At 38.2% G+C, this 21,738-nt stretch overlaps 1 long non-coding RNA gene across 1 annotated transcript in view; it reads right to left on the reverse strand.

Moving 5' to 3' along the window:
- The window catches only part of LOC127438233 (uncharacterized), a 28,017-nt gene extending 14,724 nt beyond the window's left edge, over positions 1-13,293 (reverse strand). The window contains exon 1 of the long non-coding RNA XR_007896685.1: positions 13,183-13,293. This is a non-coding gene — a long non-coding RNA (uncharacterized LOC127438233). The remainder of the gene's footprint in view (positions 1-13,182) is intronic.
- Positions 13,294-21,738: the final 8,445 nt, after the last annotated feature.

Raw genomic sequence — 21,738 nt, forward strand, 5'->3', positions numbered from 1 at the left:
AAATCATTTAAGGGTGTGAAAGTGGTGAAGTGTTTCGCTGAGCACTTTGGAAGGAAGCTGAAAGACTTCTGGACTTCCTTTAGCAAACACTCACTGTGTGAACAAATTCTACACATGAAGGGGTCACTGTAAGGGTAGCTCGTGATTCCTGTCTCTTGGCAGGAAATTTACGTTGGTTTGAGACCCATTGCTGTTGGGTAATTGATGTATTTGATACTTTAGGGAAATAGAGGGGAGTTTGAGAAATTACTACTTGCACAGTATTAGTGGATTCTGATTTGAAAGCAACTGGGTTGCAATGGTAAGATATCTGTTCTTTCCCATGTGGCTACAATATAATTTGCTAGTCCAACAGATTTAACCAATATTTGCATAAGCGATTACATTTCAAACTGGATTTATTTATTCAAAATTACGAGCAGTCTCATGTGCATTGGAATTTGTTTAAAGGTGCTGTAAGCGATTCAGTGTTTTAACTTCATTCAACTTCAACCACACACCCTCTTTCCAAAACCCTGCCCTTCAAAGCATGTCAGTTTCACCTGAGCAAGAAACTCACTATCTCACGTGTCTGTGTTAGCCTGCTAGGACAGATGGCAGTCAACCATTGATATCTCGAAGGCAAGGTACGGGTGAGAACACTGACGTCCAATCTCACATGGAGCAGTGAAGCTGTGCTCTGACATGAGATGAAAACAGATGGAGCAAGGAAATTGTGACAACGTGTGAAACTTCACAACACTTACAAATTTTGTCTTTTGCGAGCTAATACAGAAACCTAAATGAGGACCACCCACAAAATGCTCAATTGAAGTCTTATATTGCACAACTGACTAGAAATACATCTAATGTAATAATATCAATGTCTGCTTGTAAGTGAGCAAGATTCTATCTTTAAATTCATCATCAAAACCTCAAATATCTCCACAGTGGCAGTGACTACTCCAAGCCAACCTCCGTTCATACTGATAAATATTTTCTAGACTTTTTTGTGGTGCTAACCAGTTGTAAAGCCCAAGCTCTGGACCACCCAGATAAGCTGTCTAAACAAGGCTTTAGATGTTTTAATTGTCTCCATCCTCTGGGTGTACCATTTGACTTGAAAATATGTCAGCATAACAGCAGTAACAGCACCCTTGGTTCATACCGTGCTTCAAGATTTTTACTGAGAACAAATTCGTCACAGTTAGAACCAGCCATTACACACCCAAACCTCATATCAAAAACAGACAATTCCAGCATTCACAATTACATTTTCCAAGATTAAATTACTACTGTCTTGGGTTTTGGCTGAAGACAAACCTTCAAAAATCTGATAGACTCAACTGAGATTCACAACTGAATTTATAGTGTAAACCTGGGTTAGAAATGTAAAAGTGCTTGGGGAAAAAAGTGCCTCCAAAAGTGACAAAAATGCCTGTCAAAATGTGGGGACATGTTGAATGTTGCATATCTGTTATCTAATATTACCTATTTAATACTAATCTATTCTAGAGCTATCTACTCTAGTTTTGGGTTTAGTCCCTCAGCAGATAGTGCTAAAAATCTGTTTTCACTGTCTCAGAGTGTGTTGTTGAATGTGTAGATAACATGAAGTGGCCTTTGATTTTAAAGATAGCGCTATAATTGTTTAGATTGAGAATTTACATAAATGAATTGATTCAATTTAAGTATTTGACATAAATTGAAAACAAATGCGTGTTTTAAAAATGCCCATGAAAATACATTCCAGGAGGCAACTATTGCCCCTTAACAAAAAGTTAATTTCTGACAATTGTAAACTTTAAAATTAATGTGTTCACATAAATATTAACAGAGCTATAAAACTTATTTGCAAGGTAGAAACTGATTTTTTTATCTTTGAGGTTTAAAATATTGTGGGCATGTTATGCCTCTGAAAATCAGTTCCAGTAGGCAAACATTGCCCCTTAAAAAAAGTTAATTTCTGACACTGACGTAAACATATGCAACTGTTTACATACACTGGCAGCCAAAAGTTTGGAATAATGTACAGATTTTGCTGTTTCGGAAGGAAATTTGTAATTTAATTCATCAAAGTGGCATTCAACTGATCAAAGTATAGTCAGGACATTACTGATATAAAAAAAAAAACAGCATCATCACTATTTGAAAAAAGTCATTTTTGATCAAATTTAGACAGGCCCCATTTCCAGCAGCCATCACTCCAACACCTTATCCTTGAGGAATCATGCTAAATTGCTAATTTGGTACTAGAAAATCACTTGCCATTATATCAAACACTGTTGAAAGCTATTTGGTTTGTTAAATGAAGCTTAACATTGTCTTTGTGTTTGTTTTTGAGTTGCCATAGTATGCAATAGACTGGCATGTCTTAAGCTCAATATTAGGTCAAAAATGGCAAAAAAGAAACTGCTTTCTCTAGAAACTCATCAGTCAATCATTGTTTTGAGGAATGAAGGCTATACAATGCTTAAAATTGCCAAAAAACCTGAAGATTTCATACAAAGTTGTACACTACAGTCTTCAAAGACAAAGGACAACTGGCTCTAACAAGGACAGAAAGAGATGTGGAAGGCCATATGTACAACTAAACAAGAGGATAAGTACATCAGAGTTTCTAGTCTGAGAAATAGACATCTAACATGTCCTCAGCTGACAGCTTCATTGAATTCTACCTGCTCAACACCAGTTTCATGTACAACAGTAAAGAGAAGACTCAGGGGTGCAGGCCTTATGGGAAGAATTGCAAAGAAAAAGCCACTTTTGAAACAGAAACAAAATGAAAAGGTTAGAGTGGGCAAAGAAACACAGACATTGGACAACAGATAATTGGAAAAGAGTGTTATGGATCTTAACCCCATTGCGTGAGATTTGTCCGACAAGACAGCCACATCTATGGCAAGTGCTACAGGAAGTGTGGGGTGAAATGTCACTTGAGTATCTGGACAAACTGACAACTAGAATGCCAAGGATCTGCAAAGCTGTCATTGCTCCACGTGGAGGATTTTTTGATGAGAACTCTTTGAAGTGGTTTAAGAAGTTCTGAAGAAATTTTTCAAAATCTGTACATTATTCCAAACTTTTGGCCGCCAGTGTACGTGTAAATGTAACTATATAAAGAGCTAAAAAAAAAAAAACCACATTTGCAAGGTAGAAGCTGTTTTTCGAAAACATCTTTGAAGTAGAAAATATTATGGGTTTGTTATGCCCCCGAAAAAAGTTAATTTCTGACACTGCATAAACACCTACAATTGTAAACCTACGTATTAACATAACAATTAACAGAGCTATAAAACACATTTGCAAGGTAGAAACATATTTTTGTAAAACATCTTTGAGGTAGAAAATGTTATGGGCATGTTATGTCAATGTTATGCCCCTGAAAAAAAATTTCAGAAGGCAAACATTGCCCATTAATAAAATGTTTTTTACTACACTGATGTAAACATATAGGCTACAATTGAAAATGCATGTATTAATATGTAAACGTAACTGTGCAGAGCTAAAAAAAATAAAAATTATATATATATATATATATATATATATATATATATATATATATATATATATAAACATTTGCAAGGTAAATGTAAACATTTTTGAATTAGAATAAATATTATGGACTGGTATACTAATGTTATGCCCATGAAAAAAAAAAAAAAAAAACATGTTAATGTTATGCCGCTGAAAAAAGGTAAATTAACAGCATAAACATAACTATTTACATAGATAAAAATAAATAAATAAAAAATTTCCAAGGTGGCAATTGCTTTTTGTAAAAAGGTAAAAAATGTCATGGGCTTGTTTTTAGTAATGTTATGCCTGTGAAAATCAATTCCAGTTGGCAAACTTTGCCCCTTAAATTTAATTCTGGACACTGACATAAACATATACAGTTGTTTATGTTCATATTATTATGTAAACTTACTAATTGCAGAGCTAAAAAAACACATTTGCAAGGCAGAAACTGTTTTTTTGCAAACATCTTTGAGGTAGAATGGGCTGTAAACAAAAGCATCCTGAGGAAAGTTTCATGATGAAAGGACATCATAAATTCAGAGACACTGTAATAAAACAGTGTCTCCTAAAACAAGACGCTTCTTGGTCTCTGATAGTCTGTAATTTACAATGACAATATCAGGGAGAGTCACGAAGCAGGAGACAAAGTGCAGGGTAGGGAAAGAATACAGCCTTGTTTTCCCCCCTGTAATGATTCATCTGTTGTCTCACAAGTGCTCATCCTTTTAGCATATACAAACATACTATTTCCCCTCGAAATCTTCAAATTATCCATTAAAACGAGCTCATTTGAGAGTAACAGCTATTCACAAAGCAAAATGCAGGACGCCAAAAGAAAACATAAGAATGTTTGAACCCCCCTCTTTTCCCCCTCGTAATATGCAAAGTTTCACCCCGAGGTATTAATCTGTTTCCATTGTAGCAAAGCGCAGATGCTATCAAGCTCCATTTGTCATTGACAGCGAGGGTAATGACCCTGAACTCGCGTGAGCAGCTCCTGGGCAGCGAAGACACAAGGTGGTAAGTAACTCAATACATTTTCCCACAACAGCATTAACGGATACAAATTTGCTAGGCAAATTGAATGTGATGAGCACATCTTATACAGCTTTGGTTCATGGTTGTACTGACTTAATCTCTTCGAGACCATTTATCTCTCAAAAAGCATTACAGGCAAGGAGGGCCTGTTATAGCATTGCTCATTTATTCAATCCTAGATTCAACATGATCACACAGAGAAATCTGCATGTTAGTTACAAATTTTTTCCACCTAAATTCAAACCCAATGTGCCAAATTCTGCAACTATGCGGCAAATGTTCATGCTCCAAAAATCGCCTTTGATGTCACATACATTTTGATCTCCAGTAAGAGAGATATTACGTTGGCAAAGAAGTAAAGGCCTTTGCACACCAAATGCACATTTTCTCCAAGATTAACATTTTGAATAGAAACAATGGATTCCAGGGGGCCTGGGTAGCTCAGCGAGTATTGACGTTGACTACCACCCCTGGAGTCGCGAATTCGAAACCAGGGTATGCTGAGTGACTCCAGTCAGGTCTCCTAAGCAACCAAACTTGCCCGGTTGCTAGGAAGGGTAAAGTCACATGGGGTAACCTCCTCGTGGTCGCAATTAGTGGTTCTCGCTCTCAATGGGGCACGTGATAAGTTGTGCGTGGATCGCGGAAAGTAGCATGAGCCTCCACATGCAGAGTCTCCGCAGTGTCATGCACAACAAGCCACGTGATAAGATGTGCAGATTGGTGGTCTCAGAAGCGGAAGCAACTGAGACTTGTCCTCTGCCACCCGGATTGAGGTGAGTAAACGTGCCACCACAAGGACCTACTAAGTAGTGGGAATTGGGCATTCCAAATTGGGAGAAAACAAAACAAAAAGAAACAATGGATTCCTATGAAGCCATTCACACCTGGAGCGAAAACTCGTGTGCCGACAAAGCAAGTTTTATTTTATGATGAGTGTGTCAATTTTGTTTTTCGCCCACAAGTGAAACCTCGACCATTAAAATATGAGCTTTGGATCACATGTCAGGAGCCACTGTAGTTACCAAAACCAGCACAACTGGTTGCGCTAAAGCACAGAAAGCATGCAAATGATATGATTATGCTGCATCACCTTGCATCCTCTTTAAAAAAAATTATCTGATATTATGTGGATTGTGTTCATAATGTATTCCATATTGCTGCATTTTTTGCCTTTGCATTTAATATTATGTGAGCTCTCTAATCTCTAATATTATATGTATATTGCAGAATCTTTAGGTATTTCACTATTGCTGTGCCTCTGAATACCAAAAACATGGTGGTTTCTCCACACAATTATCTAATCATAAATAGTTAGTCATTATTGCATCACCTTTGGTGAGCAAAGGCCTTAAGTGAAAAATGCTGTTTCTGTGGTTTAGGGTTTGGGTTTGGAGTATATTAACACAATTTCTACTCAAATGTTTACTAAAATCAGACATGCTGTACCTTTCAGGTCACATCCATTTAAATGTTTATTTCATTTTAAGCTAATGTCATGCACCGTGTAAAGCATGAAATTGCTGTATTTTTTTATCTGCTCGTTAGAGAAATCACTTGTTTGACTTTTGTATTGCGATTTTATGGTTGTTTCGCAAAAATGATGGGCGAAGGGCAGACCAGCTGAAAGGTATTTTCAGTCACCTACTGTACCGGGATAAAATTGCTTGTCGATTAGCGCCACCTATTGTAAGGCGTAAATATGTTAACGGCGATCACTTTAATGTGAAAGGGCCATTTGTCAGCAATTCGTTGTGCATTATCGCGTCACCTCTCGTGTGCAAAGGCCATAAGTGAAAAAAACGCAGTTTCAGTGACAGTAGGTTTAGGGTTTGGGTAAGGAAAATGTATTTACAATATTCAAGTAGTATTTTTAATAGTTGATTATTTGGTGCTGAACGAGTACTCGATTAGTCGATTTCTTGTGAACATCCCTAGTAAAGATGCACATGTGCATGACTGTAGTTCAAGTTTAGGCCACTGGGGGAGATCGGAAATTCTTTAAGCACAGACTGATTTTGGGGGGCCTGGGTAGCTCAGCGAGTATTGACACTGACTACCACCCCTGGAGTCGCGAGCTCGAATCCAGGGTGTGCTGAGTGACTCCAGCCAGGTCTCCTAAGCAACCAAATTGGCCCGATTGCTAGGGAGGGTAGAGTCACATGGGGTAACCTCCTCGTGGTCGCGATTAGCGGTTCTCGCTCTCAGTGGGGCGCGTGGTAAGTTGTGCGTGGATCGTGGAGAATAGCATGAGCCTCCACATGCTGCGAGTCTCCACGGTGTCATGCACAGTGAGCCATTTGATAAGATGCATGGATTGACTGTTAAGAAGTGGAGGCAACTGAGACTTGTCCTCTGCCACCCGGATTGAGGTGAGTAACCGAACCACCATGAGGGCCTAGTAAGTAGTGGGAATTGGGCATGCCAAATTAGGGAGAAAATCTGCCGATTTTAGCAGACAAACAATTCGTCATCTTGTTGCTGATCTTCTCGTGAGATCAGTCTGCTGGATTAACGCTTTGCTTATTTTGACTGGAGAACTTGACCTTGGGCACTTATTCATGTGGAGTGCTGCAAAATCCTGTCGAAAAATGCATGCGCATCTTCTGAATGACTATGTTCAAGCGAGTTGTGTATGTTGCATATAGAAAGGCTGCCATTCCAGGAGCTTTTCCAGATCTTTCTATCAACACGCAGTCATGTGAATAGTCTTTTGTCCACTGCAAACCCTGGGCTCTAAAGAGCTTTTAGTCCACTGAAGGTTCAGCAAGTTATGAAAGGAACGAGTCGGGAATGTACTGAACACCATTGTGTCCAAAACAAGCCTCCACACAGCCAAGGATTTCAAGCAGTTCATGAACCTGAATACTATTCTCAAATTCCATCTGGGTTTCCCTGAAACGCTACGATCATTTCAAATGCTATACAAACAACAAAGATAGAGACTGTTTACACAATATGCTTCTCCAGTGGTTTTTAACCTCCTGTGATAAGTGAAGTGGCTGGCTATGCTTATATTGGCAGAGAGGGAACAAAGAAATCCTAGATAATCTGTCTCTGGTCAAGTGCCCGTGGCCCCTGGCACTGTTCTCTGAGGTTGTAAAGCTGTCCAGGTTTCATGGTGCTCAGGTTCCGTAACTGTACTCACTAATAAGCACCAGTAAACAAGCTCATTAAGTATTCAGTTTAGTAGCAGGTAAACTTATCTCCCATATATACAATATTCTGGAGTTTTTCTCATATTAAAACATGACTATGCATCAAAGCTGTGACTTAGCCGTAAGCACATTTTCAACAGCAAATTAAGCTGTGGCGCTCATGTGAGTGAAGTGAATTTGAGTCTGGTTTGCTTCAATTCCCAATCCTATTCTCCTCTGTTCTGCTCAATTTATTTGACTGTATTACAGTATTACAGTATTTTTGTACTGTACAAAATACTGTAATACAATGCTTTTGTATGCAAATATGCATAAATTAAAGGCAGTGTGAAAAATACTGTAACACAATCATTTTTAGGGGTGGGTAAAAATATAGATTTTTCGATGCATTGCAATCTTCATTTGAACAATCTCAATATTGACTATTAAATCCCAAGATCGATCTTTTACTATATGCGCAGTCCTTTACAATGAGAGGAAATCACTCGCATTTGCAACCAAATTTTGCGCTATGCAACTACAAATGTTTTTTGGCAACTGTCTGGTTAATATTTAGATTTCACTCACTAGTAATTGTGTAGTATAGTGGTGGAATATTCAGCAGCAAGATCATTTTATTGCATGTTGAGAGTAAATGTTTTTCCGTTTGTGTCCAAAGACGAGATCTACATAACCGATTTGTCAATAAATAATATCTCTTTTGATACCCTTTCTGTTCTTTACAATCAGTTGTTGATCAAAAAAGAAATATTTAATTCAAATCACATATAGCACCGATAAGATATAAAGCCATTTGAGTCTCTCTAGTTAACATGCGCTCAATTACAGAAGCTCTTTACAGAAATGCTGGTTTTCCTTAAACAGACAGTACCAGTTTGAGCATGTGTTCAACTAATCAATGTAAATACTTGTAAATAGTACAAATTATGCAATTAAACAATAAACTTGTAACAAAACATAATATATGCAATATAATACCATATTTATTGATTGAATACATGGATTTGTTCAATTTTAAAAAGATAAAATTTAACCAAAATGATGAAAAACTAATAAAATGGAATTATTAAAATGAATATTTTCATAATGTACCTAGTTAGAAGGTCTCCTGTATAATTAACAGCATTAGCTGGAAGAAAATGTATTTCATATGTAAGCAAAAGGGACATTATAACTGAAATATACACATATGAATCGATATCAAATTGAAATCGGAATCGAATCGGGAAATCTGTATCAATAACCAGCCCTAATAATTTTGTATGTAAATCGGCATGAATTAAAAGCAGTACAACAAATATTACCACTATAATACTGTATTACTGTAAAAATACTGTAATAATTTTTTTTATGTAAATCAGCATAATTTATAAGCAGTGCAATACATATCGCCACTGTAATACTGTATTAAGGTAACAAATTGCTGTAATACAATGGTTTTTATTTAAATCAGTATAAATTAAAAGCGGTAAAACAAATACAACCACTGTAAAACTGTAATACTGTATTACGTTAACAAATTACCATAATACAATGATTTGATGTAAATCAGCATATATTAAAAACAGTCCAACAAATACTACCATGATGTTTAAACAAATTTTTTTCAGTAATGTAAAATATAAAAAGAGATCAAATATAACTTTTTGTTATTCAGAGGTTTTGTTGGATTCACCCATCTGATAACTGGTAGATCAGATATTTCATATTGAAAAAACTTATATAGCCAATCAGTTTCAAGAAACTTTCCCATTGCACAAGTAACCACACATAATCAGTTGTGGATGAATTAATATATTGTCATCTGTTAGCACTCTGCTATATTGTTCAGCTAGCCCCCAAATTATCCTTGATGGCTTTATATCCCACCAAGCTTGCACCAATTACCAGAGGACAACATTAGCCTTTACTCCAGAGTGTGAATCTGAAAATGCTCTGAGGGCTGTACCGTTAATACAGCATGTAATGCACTGTTAGTTTTGCTAAAACCAGCTAGAAAGCTAACAGCTACCCTCCTGCTGGGTGCGTAGAATAGGGTTAGAGGACCTTAGGGCTTTTCAGCATGGCTGTGAAGACAACTTTTCATTGGACTTTTCTTACAACAAATGAGGGATAATTGAATGAAAACTAACTGACTTTTGGCTGCTCTAAGATAGTTTTAATATTCTCTGTTAGTGTTTTCAATGGCAGCTAGGCTCCATCCCCCTCGATCAAGCCCTCTTATTAAAAGAAAGCCTTTCTAGTCGGCTTGGCAGTTAGATTCACCTGCCACGCAACAGTTTTCAAAGGCCGGAGGTGTGTTGTTAACCCAGCAGGAGGTGATAGGCTGGGGGTATGAGAGAAAAGGAATCAAACGGCAATACAGGAAGACAACAGCTAGAGAGGTTGTCGCTTGAGGGAATAAAAGTAGCTTTTAAACACTTGTTGAGGCGGGTGGGGGTGTAAAATAGGGGTGACGCAAGATGAAATAAGACTGTAGCAAGTGTCCACTGGAAAAAGAGACAGTCTTGTGGTGAAGTCGACTGAGACTTTCAAAAAGGGATGAGAGCGAGGGAGGTGGGTGGGATATGGGGAGAGAAAAGGAAAGAGAAATTATGGCCTTCAGGCCATCAAGCTTTTATATCTGTGTTACCTATAATCCCATAGGGCCAGTCAGTCTGACCACTTGACAGAATAGAGATAATTTACTTGAGCTTTTAGTATGAATGTTTAGTATGAGTTCAACTTGAGAAAACTAACTGGCAGCACAATGCAACTTTTCTGGCTCTTGACTAGGAACGCATACTAAAACACTTTGAACAAAAATATCAGTAACTCTTTCATGTTTTGTGCAAACTATGAAAAAAATGAAAACATTCACAATTGCAAACTTTATATTAAAGGGTTACTTTAAAAGCTAACATTCTGTCTTACATCTACCATTTTCAAAGAGGCTTTCTGAACACTCCCCCTGTTTGCCATTGGCTGATCAATCAAAGAGATGCAAATATGTAAATTCTCCAAAATGCGCATAAAAACGCAATTGCTCGCTTGAGGTTGATCTGTTTTTTATTTGATAAGAAGACATGCACATAAACTAGGATGGAAAGACATTCACTGCAATTATGTCTGTAGAATTTATATAGGAATATAGATGCTTTTTTAAAAAGTCATGTGACTTTGCCTCAACAAGCCATGTGAACACTTAATTTGCTCAGAAAATATCATAATCATTACATAGCATCTCAAATATTGGTTATTCTGAAATGCCAGACACAAAGACTCTAATCAATATGATTGGCTACTTTTACCTCCAACTGCGTGACATGCTTTCACTCCCAGACATAAGGTATCTGCCGCTGAATGGTAGCAAACACGAAGTTCGCCAAGCATATAGTCTGTGCTTTCTAAATCCAAAGCAGGAGGCTTCAACTTCCATTTTCATTTATATTTTGCACCATTGTCCCCAGAAGTGACACACATCACCTTTAATAAATCACTGCATGCTTATTTAGCATTTGGACTACTTGAAAACTTCCATTTACATCGCAATAGACATTTTCATTGTCGGCAAAGGTTGTGAAGGAGCTATATTTCAAAATTAAACTCTAGCACTGCATCTCACAACCTTAAAGATGACATATTGTTCCAGCCTCGCTCATAATAGCAGTGATAGTGGCTTGCTGTAAGGTAATTGCAGTGAGTAAAATACAGGGCGTCTCAGATGTCGGTTTAACATGACGAGGTTAGATGGAGACACAGATAATGAGTCAAGACACTGATGCCTGACTGTGCTGAATGAGCTGGAGACGAAACGTCGTGTTCTGCATCTGGATCACATGGCAAAATGCCCATAACAAACACACGCACATGTTTTCAAACTTACACGGAGGTAGCAGGGGGCTATCTAAGGACACAATAAACACATTTCCTCTAAACCTTCATTTTCTTTGAGATTGACTTTACGTCTTTATGTTTAGGGTCTTGGAGACCCAGGGTCAAAAATTAACCAGGGTTCAGGGCAAAAATACCACCAAAAGTTACAAAAAAGGCTCAAATATAGAGTAGTATTTAACATTTAAAACTTTACGTACATCCATCGTATTTGATGTTGATTTGATTTAGTAAGAGCCATAATTTTACAGTTTGACAATGTATTCAAGTTAAGCTCAATTGAAAGCTTTTGTGGCATAATGTTGATTACCTCAAAAATAAAATTAGACTTTTCCATCCTTTTCTTTAAAAATAGCAAAAATCTGGGTTCCAGTGAGGCACTTACCATGGAGGTGAATGGGCCCAATCTGTAAATGTTAAAATACTCACCGTTTCAAAAGTATAGCCACAAGACGAAAACAATATGCATGTTAACATGATATAACTGTGATAAAATTGCTTATTAAGCTAAGTTATATCTAATTTTCCAGGTTTCATTGCCATAAAGACGTAACACTCTAAAATCTTAAATGACCATAAAACCTAAAAAAACACACTAAAACGACAATTTAAAAAAATGTACAGCTCAAAAATACAAGAGTTTTAACAGAAGAATGAATGTAAGTGCTTTTATAAAATTACAAGTGTCACATTTCTGCCTTTAAACCCTCCAAAAATTGGCCCCATTTATTTCTCACTGTAACCTCCATTTTTGCTTCTTTTTTGTTTTTTTAAGAAAAGGACAGCGATGTTGAAATTATTCTTTGTGGTAACGTACATTATGCCACAAATGTTGTCGAATGAGCTTAACTTGTACTGAACCCAGAATATTCCTTTAAATGATTAAATTGACAAGTATTTGAAGTTAATGGGTGACATGTTGTGTGATTTATATGGTTAGAAAAAAAATAAGCCCAATTAAAAGGTAAAAATGTCCCTGAAAGTCAATTCTATGGGCCAAATAATTCCTGACACTGTAGAAACCCTCTTGATTTATGTCAAAATAAAAACTGTAATTTCAAAATTATTTAACATATAATTGCCCCTACAAATTTTTCAAAATGACAGCTACTATTATTGAATCTTTAACCCTCTTTTGTATCACTAAGTAGGCATGCATTTTTCGGAAATGTGAATGTCATCCAATATAGTAACATCGCTTCTGTTTGGGGTCAATCTGAACCCAGCAAAAACACACTGAAGAAAAATACAATAAAACAAATCCAAAAAGACAATTGGCAGGAGTGTACTTTTACAGTGAGCAGACCAATAAGAAAATATTTCTGTTTTACTTCTGGGGTCTCTAAGCAAAGAAAAGAAACATAAAACTTTTCAAGAAGGATGTGTGATGAATGTTATCAAGTTGAAATTTTGTCTGTAATCAGTTCTTTTAAAATTAGGAACAGTCATGAACAGTAATAATGTTAAAGGGATAGTTCACCCAAACTGAGTTTCCATTTTAACTATACTAACTATATGAACTATACCTTTTTTGAGAAGGGCTTAAGATTCTCTCAGACCCCAAACAGAACATGAGTGTTAACCACAAACCCTCAAAAAATTAATCCGTTACCTTTATCGTCTTCTTCTGCCCATTGCAGTCTTTCGCAGCTCAGCACTGTAACATGAAATCAATAGAAGAACCAGTCTTCAACGACTCCCGGCGTTGCATCTTTTAACGGCTCCCCCCCCCCCCATCTCTCTCGCCCTCTCTCTCTGGTGCCTTGATAACCTATAAAATACAGAGCGGGAAGAGGAGGAAGGAAGAGTGATAAGGAAATCGTTTCGGCAGATGGAACAGTCTAACATCGGGCTAAAACAGAAGGCAGCACATTTAATTAAAAAAACTCAATTTGACAAGATGAGATGAGGCCACGGATTCCAATCATTTCATTAAAATATGTTGCGTTATCTTTCCGACAGCACCAGCAAGACGTACAAAGGGTATTATGGAAAAAAGGCATGACAATACAAGTTTCTCCGTCATAAAGCTCGGGCCGTGTGGCAACCAGCTGTGTTTTTGTCCTAGAAAGATGAGCAAGGCTTGACAAATCAAACATTAACCCTGCCCTGTCCTGCTATATATTACACAGTGCGAAGAGGTGACTTCAACACAAGAGGATGACTCTGTAGCGGTAATAGACACTCATCAAATCGCTAGCAGCTGTGGCGCTATTCAGAGCACTCCCTTTCTCTTTTTTTAGGGCACAGCTGCACAGATAAAGGGTTAGGCAAATATTGCACAATGAACGACAAACATTGAGCTTCCAGAGGCTCCGTTTTGGGCGGCTGAAAGTGAGCTTGACTACATGTGAGAACACTCGATGCTTGTGCTCCCTCTTTGTCGCTTTCAATCGTCCCCCTTCCATATTTAATTGCCATTCTTGCCAACTCAAACCACCCCGACCCCAACCCCACCCTGCTCTCCGTTCACCCTGCACAGCCCAGAACCCCTGAAAAGTGGTGACAGTGCTCCTTTGTTCACCCCAGACCACTCCTCTCCCTCAGAGCCCCCCCATCCACCCTCTGTTAGGTTGACAAGTATGCTTAGACAGGCTCGCTGGAGAGAAAGACGAGAGAGAGTGTGAAACCGAGAGAGAGAGAGAGAGAGAGAGAGAGAGAGAGAGAGAGAGAGAGAGAGAGAGAGAGGGAGGGGTTTCTCACTCATATTCCAACCATTCCTGCACTTTTCTGTCAACTCAGCAATACCAGTGGGGGCTTCAGAAAGGGGGGCAGCAGACGAGACTTGCACTCCTAATACGAGATACACCGGCATTTTACAAGCTCTTCAAATATCTTTATGCACTGAGTGGGGAAGATACATAGATATTGGTAGAGCCTCAAAGATCCAAGAATCCTTAACAACAATCCTATGAAACTACGAATACAAACCTAATGTGTCTTTCATTTTCCGCTATTTATATACATGACATCTCTAAAACATTCCATTTACAAGGTAGGCATTCAAGTAAAATGGTTTGCCTGCATATATGTAAACAACCTCTGTTTGTGTATTTCACCTGCGTCACAGTTCCCTCTGCAATTAGATCATACAAAACACTAATTTCACTGGTTTTGATTTAAATGGTCATTTTATAGTCTGTTTTACTTTAATGGACATGTTTATGGTAGCCATTAAGCTTGGGAAATAGGCAGGCAGATTTTGAACACATTTCAACAAATTGGAAGACCAAAGACAGATGCTTAGAGGAAGTGAGCATGACGTGCACTTTTTAGTTCTGCTTTTGCATGATGCAAGTTAGCATTAGCATTTAGTTAGTATCGGAAACAAAAGAAAATGTATCTGTACAAAAGCACAAAAGCGTGGTTGAACTACAGAAATACCCTACAGAAATACACAGATGCGAATCCCATAGTACATTTATGTATTTAACATGCATTCTTGCGTTATTTTGGCGGTAATAAACCTCAGTACTCAAAGAGGCAATAGAGTTACCGTCAAATGTCTGCACCATTAACAACAATTGTGTTAATATACAGGTAGCTAGCTATAAACATGTCAACAGTTGAAGAGAGTCTGCTAATGTATTAACTAATATGTTAATAAGCTAATACCCGCTATAGCACCCCTTCTGGCCATGCTGAGAATGTTATGTATTCTTATGCCGCATGATGAATTGTGTTGTGACACATTTTCAAACACAATGACACATGGAATCGAGCTAGCGTAGCTAGAAACATTTGTATTCACACACTTGCGTAGAGTATGTTTAGGGCCTTAGCTTGTGCATTTTGAGGGTGTGCGAGGTGCACTTGTATTAATGTAACCCTCAAGTATTTTTCTGTTAGTGTTGTGCCAACTGACAACTGAGGAACATGTTAATGTTATGTTTATGTTAATACTTGTGCTGTCGAAGTTAAAGCGTTAATAACGCTTTAACGCAAAATTCATTTAACGTCAAAAATTTTTTTAGTGCTGTTAACGCGTAATATGACCCTTTTAATAAACTGTAGTTCATGAGAAGCGAGTCAATTTGCGCAAACGCCGCTAATGTCAGGCATTGACCGTCGGGAAAACAGATGGTGGGAGACATTTTGCTGATACCTGCGCCAAGCATTTTATCAATGTAGCACAGCAGTAAAACATGCCCACAAAGCACAGATAGAGTTCGGAACTTTGTAACATGATTGCAGCAGCAAGACAGCTGTCATTTGAACACCTGCCTTGCACTGCGAGGCATGTTACGTGAAGTGAAAGTGCGAGGCAATTGTCTTTGTTCTGCAACTGCTACTGGGTCCTTGAATAACATATAACGTGCCAGTAAAGGCAGCCGGTGGAGTTTCTGGTGCCCCCTAGGGAGTTGGTGCCCTACGCGGGCTGTGTAATATGGGTATAGGGAGCGGCAGTACCGATTACCAGCTAACGGAAACCCTGCTGCTGTCTCCAAGGTTCTGTCACAGTGTCTCTGTTTGATAGTGCACTAGCCAATGCAGAAGTTGGAGACATTGCTGGAACTCTGCAGGTAATCTACACACATTAACCCATTTAATCCCACCGGTTACAATTGTGACCGTGGTCTAAAAGGAGTTTTTGATGTATTTTGCACAGAGTTGTCAATTGTAAATGACAGTGCAGACTTTTTTACATGATTGGTGCAAATAGTCACATGACCAGAGCTATTTAATTCCACTGTGCTCCTAGAAAGATTATGTCTGTCAAAACTCCATAAAAAAAGCTAATAAATTCTGTCATAATACACTTACAACTACCATATTCTGTACATAATTTGAATTGAGTTGTGTTGTGTTAATTTTCTGTTGTTCAACTCTGTTGGTGGGGTAAGGTTTTGTGTGGATGACTGAAAAATACATCTGGATGAAGAATATTTTGTCCACTCATGTTTATAAAGACACTGCGATTAATCGTGATTAACTACAAAAAATTATGTGCTTAATCATGATCAAATATTTTAATCGTTTGACAGCCCTAGTTAATACCTGCTCTGGCACCCCTTGTGGCAATGCTGAAAATGCTATACAGTTGTGCTCAAAATTTGCATACCCTTGGAGAATTGGTAATATATGTACCATTTTTAAAGAAAACATGAGTGAGCAGGCAAAACACATTTCTTTTATTTCTTATGGGATTCATATTCAACTGTAGGTTATAAAAGAATGGCACAATCATAAAACAAAACATGGCAACAAAGAAAAAAATTAAATGACCCCTGTTCAAAAGTCTGCACACCCTTAGTTCTTAATACTGTGTATTGCCCCCTGTGTGCGTGCTGTCTTTTGTAATAGTTGTCTATGAGGCCCCAAATTCTTGCAGGTGGTATAGCTGCCCATTCGTTTTGGCAAAATGCCTCCAGGTCATGCAAAGTCTTTGGTCGCCTTGCATGAACCGCACATTTGAGATCTCCCCAGAGTGGCTCGATGATATTAAAGTCAGGAGACTGTGATGGCCACTCCAGAACCTTCACCTTTTTCTGCTGTAACCACTGCAAGGTCAACTTGGCTTTGTGCTTAGGGTCATTGTCCTACTGGAAAGTCCAAGATCGTCCCATGCGCAGCTTTCGTGCAGATGAATGCAAATTGTCTGCCAGTATTTTCTGATAGCATGCTGCTTTCATCTTGCCATCAATTTTCACAAGATTCCCCGTGCCTTTAGAGCTCACACACCCCCAAAACATGAGTGAGCCACCACCATGCTTCACAGTGGGGATGGTATTCTTTTCACTATAGGCCTTGATGACCCCTCTCCAAACATAATGCTTATGGTTGTGACCATAAAGCTCTATTTTGGTCTCGTCACTCCAAATTACAGTGTGCCAGAAGCTGTGGGGCGTGTCAAGGTGTTGTAGGGCATATTGTAACCGCTCTTTTTTGTTGCAGTAAAGGCTTCTTTCTGGCAACTCGATCATGCAGCTCATTTTTGTTCAAGTATCGTCGAATTGTGCTCCTTGAAACAACCACACCGTCTTTTTCAAGAACAGCCTGTATTTCTCCTGAGGTTACCTGTGGGTTTTTCTTTGTATCCCAAACAATTCTTCTGGCAGTTGTGGCCGAAATCTTTCTTGGTCTACCTGACCTAGGCTTGGTATCAAGAGATCCCCGAATTTTCCACTTCTTAATAAGTGATTGAACAGTACTGACTGACATTTTCAAGGCTTTGGATATCTTTTTATATCCTTTTCCATCTTTATAAAGTTCCATTACCTTGTTATGCAGATCTTTTGACAGTTCTTTTCTGCTCCCCATGGCTCAGTATCTAGCCTGCTCAGTGCATCCACATGAGTGTTAACAAACTCATTGACTATTTATACACAGACACTAATTGCAATTTAAAAAGCCACAGGTGTGGGAAATTAAACTTTAATTGCCATTTAAACCTGTGTGTGTCATCTTGTGTGTCTGTAACAAGGCCAAACATTCAAGGGTATGTAAACTTTTGATCAGGGCCATTTGGGTGATTTCTGTTATCATCATGATTTAAAAAGGAGCCAAACAACTATGTGATAATAAATGGTTTCATATGATCACTATCCTTAAATAAAAGACAGTTTTTTTGCATGATCAGTCATATTTTCTTTTTTTTCCTTTTTTTGGGGGGGGGGGGATTTTTCCCCTTTTTCTCCCAATCTGGAATGCCCAATTCCCAATGCGCTCTAAGTCCTCGTGGTGGCGTAGTGATTCGCCTCAGTCCGGGTGGCGGAGGACGAATCCCAGTTGCCTCCGCGTCTGAGACAGTCAACCCGCGCATCTTATCACGTGGCTTGTTGAGCGCGTTGCCACGGAGACATAGCGCGTGTGGAGGCTTAACGCCATCCACCGCGGCAACCACGCTCAATTCACCACGCGCCCCACCGAGAACAAACCACATTATAGCGACCACGAGGAGGTTACCCCATGTGACTCTACCCTCCCTAGCAACCGGGCCAATTTGGTTGCTTAGGAGACCTGGCTGGAGTCACTCAGCACACCCTGGGATTCGAACTAGCGAACTAGCGAACTCCAGGGGTGGTAGCCGATCAGTCATATTTTCAAAATCAATGCCAAAATTTCACAATTTCTGCCAGGGTATACAAACTTTTGATCACAACTGTATATACTTTATATGCATTTGCATTCTGACACATTTTGAAATGCAATGACGTTTAATCCAGAAGCGTTTGTGCTCATGTACTTGCGGAGCTTGTACATTTTGAGGGTGTGGGAAGCGTACTTGTAATGACATAAAGTTATTTTAGTTATTCCTTGTGCAATTCAACGACTCATGAGATAGCGCTGAGATCCACTTGTACCCTTGAGTAAAGTGGAGAGAGAAAATGTTTGGACTGAAGATGAGCAATCCTGAATTGGTTGAGCTGACTCTATAAACCTCAGGCAATCCCTGAATAAATACTGAGTGGAATAATTCAAGTTTATACTAAATATTCTTAGTCTTTAACACTGGGATTTTAAAAGTTTCAAAAACATTGACATCTAATATTGATTTAAAAAACATATTAAATGTCTAATACAATTTGTATTACTTTTCATTTGCTACAGGTTAGCAAATTTTAATCTATCTATCTATCTATACATATTCATTTTATATTTTTAAACTATTTCATTTTCTTTTCTTTCTTTTTTGGCATTAGAATATAGTTTTAACAAGCTAACAGCATTTAATTATCTGCATACTTTCTGTATTTTAAATTATGGATCAATTCATGTCGCCATCTTCCTTCTTAAAAAAACAAACAAACAAAAAACATCACTTACTTTTAATTAATAATGGAAAGAAAAGTTCCTTAAAAACCAAACTCCAGCAGTGGTTTGATACAACGACCTGAGTGTGTACAGAGCAAGATTGCTGTATCATATATTTGTGCTAAATTAGTTTTACACTTACTTTGTTTTTTGTTTTGTTTTTGTTTTTTTACAAATCTAACAGGTTAATTACGTAGATACATACAGTACAATCTGTGCATATGCCCTCACTTGTACAAGTTACTCTATAAACATATTGACAATGTATCACAGATAATACAATGCATTGTTTAAAAATCTGACATAAACATACATTTTGTCAGGATTAGTACTGTCTAAAGGGCTTAGGGCTAGGGAAGATGCATGTTTTAATTTGGTGCCGTTAATTGTAAATGGTAACTGAAATCAAGGTTTAAAGAATAAAGACAAAGTGGTCAATTCTCCGGACTACCAATCTCAGTTTACCTTCTTTGAAGACTTAAAGGGACATTCATCCAAAAATGAAAATTGGAAGAACATGAAGGCAAGTAAATGATGACAGAATTTTCATTTTTGGGTGAACTGTCCCTTTAAAACTGATGTAACCTTTTCAGTGTTAAAATACTTTCTTCTATCCCAGCTTATTATGCAGAGACATTTATAAGTAAGCCATGAATCTGTTACTTTTATCGAAAACTTCAAACACTGTCCTCTGTGACACTATAAAATTCCTTTTTTGTTTTGAGCGACCCACTTAGACCCACCCAAACAACATTACTCAACCGATGGCGTGAGTTGGGGGCGGGACTATCTGTTGGTTTGAACAACTGCAGACAAGGGCTGTTTATTTCTGTAATTCCATTCAGTGGCACCAGTGTCGCAGAAATTGCATACTTCAGCTTTAAAGCAGGAAGTTTGAGACGAAGTTAATTTTTTGTTTACAAAGATTAATGTAATCATATCTGGTAGTCCCACACAAAAATGAACTAAAAAATGCAACAAAGTAAGCAACAATGTATAATAAAAGGTTTATCCAAAATGACCAGAAAGCAATTGGTAAATTTTCAGTTGAACTTGACGTTTCTCTAGAGATGTCTTCTTTGATACTGAAACCCTTATGTTCTGACTCAACATAAGCAAAATAAGTAATGCAATTCATCCAAAGGCTAACAAAGGCAATGCAACAAATCAGTGGGGGAAGCATGACAATGGTTACATGCCAAATTTACTCCAGCACAATTGTTTTTAAAAAGGACTGTTGAAATCAAATTAGGAAGTGACCTGGGCAGGAACACAGGAAGTTTGGATGCATTTGTAAACAGACCATGGAAACCTCTGGAGATTACTAGTCCCTGTACTCACATTGACTAAATGGGAGGACTTCACCTACTATCACCAACAAAGTGCATCCATGTTCTTGTAGCCTCATGAGGTGCTAGCACGCCTTACAAAACGTCTCCTTTACTTTGAGCTTTGGCTTTGATTTAACCAGGGAGACGAGAGGCTTGTGGGCAGATCTGAAAGGTACGGGCACCATATCTGATGCTTAAATGAAATGTCCCCTCATTTATTCACCATAAGACATGAACAGGTCCCAAAAGACCCCAGTAGGGCCATTGTGAGGGTCCTGAAACTGAGAGTCGGTACATTTAGATTCATTGTAAAAGTTAGATTTCAGTCGAGTTAAAACCATAATACTTCTTTTTAAATTGTCATGTAAATGCTTTAACAGACCTAGATAATGTAATTGTAGCTCTGCTTCATCCAGCTTTTATACACATTAATTGGACCATTGGCCTCTGCGTTGCACACATGCTCTGAAAGACAGAGGTGTTGAGCGGCATTCAAATATGCCTTGTGGCATGTATACATGGACAGATGAAGACTATAACTTGTCTACGCAAAAACCTGCTGCAGCTCAATTATAACTGCACATGTAAACATCCTGAATGAAAGATCTAGACAAGGCTGCTCCAACACTGTTGAGGATTTGGCACTGAGTCAGGCAAAATCATTCATGTACCATTCAGATATGGAATGCAACCTGGAGTCGGTCAGTCTAACGTCTACTTCATCAGCCCTTAAACTCATAGAGGGAGACCTGAGGTCAGTGTTTAAACCAACCTCTCTAACAGAAAGCACCAATGAGCCTTGCAGTTGGTTTTTCATTTTGGAAGAACTGCAAGATGTGGCACAAAGTGTTGACGCCAATGGCTTGCCAATTTAAGCTTCCTTTCTGCAAGCTTTGGATAAATGGTTTGGATATGAGAACCACTAATGCTTGGATGCACTTCTTGTAATAAGTACAATATGGAAGAGCTTTGAAGTCTACCACTCGCAGGTCTTTAGCTCACTTTGCACGCACGTGAATAGGGTTCAAAGACAGATTAAATGAATCAACCTTAAATATAAAGTTGGACTGGTCCCTAGAATT

This window comes from Myxocyprinus asiaticus, chromosome 49 (assembly GCF_019703515.2).
Source record: "Myxocyprinus asiaticus isolate MX2 ecotype Aquarium Trade chromosome 49, UBuf_Myxa_2, whole genome shotgun sequence".
NCBI lineage: Eukaryota > Metazoa > Chordata > Actinopteri > Cypriniformes > Catostomidae > Myxocyprinus > Myxocyprinus asiaticus.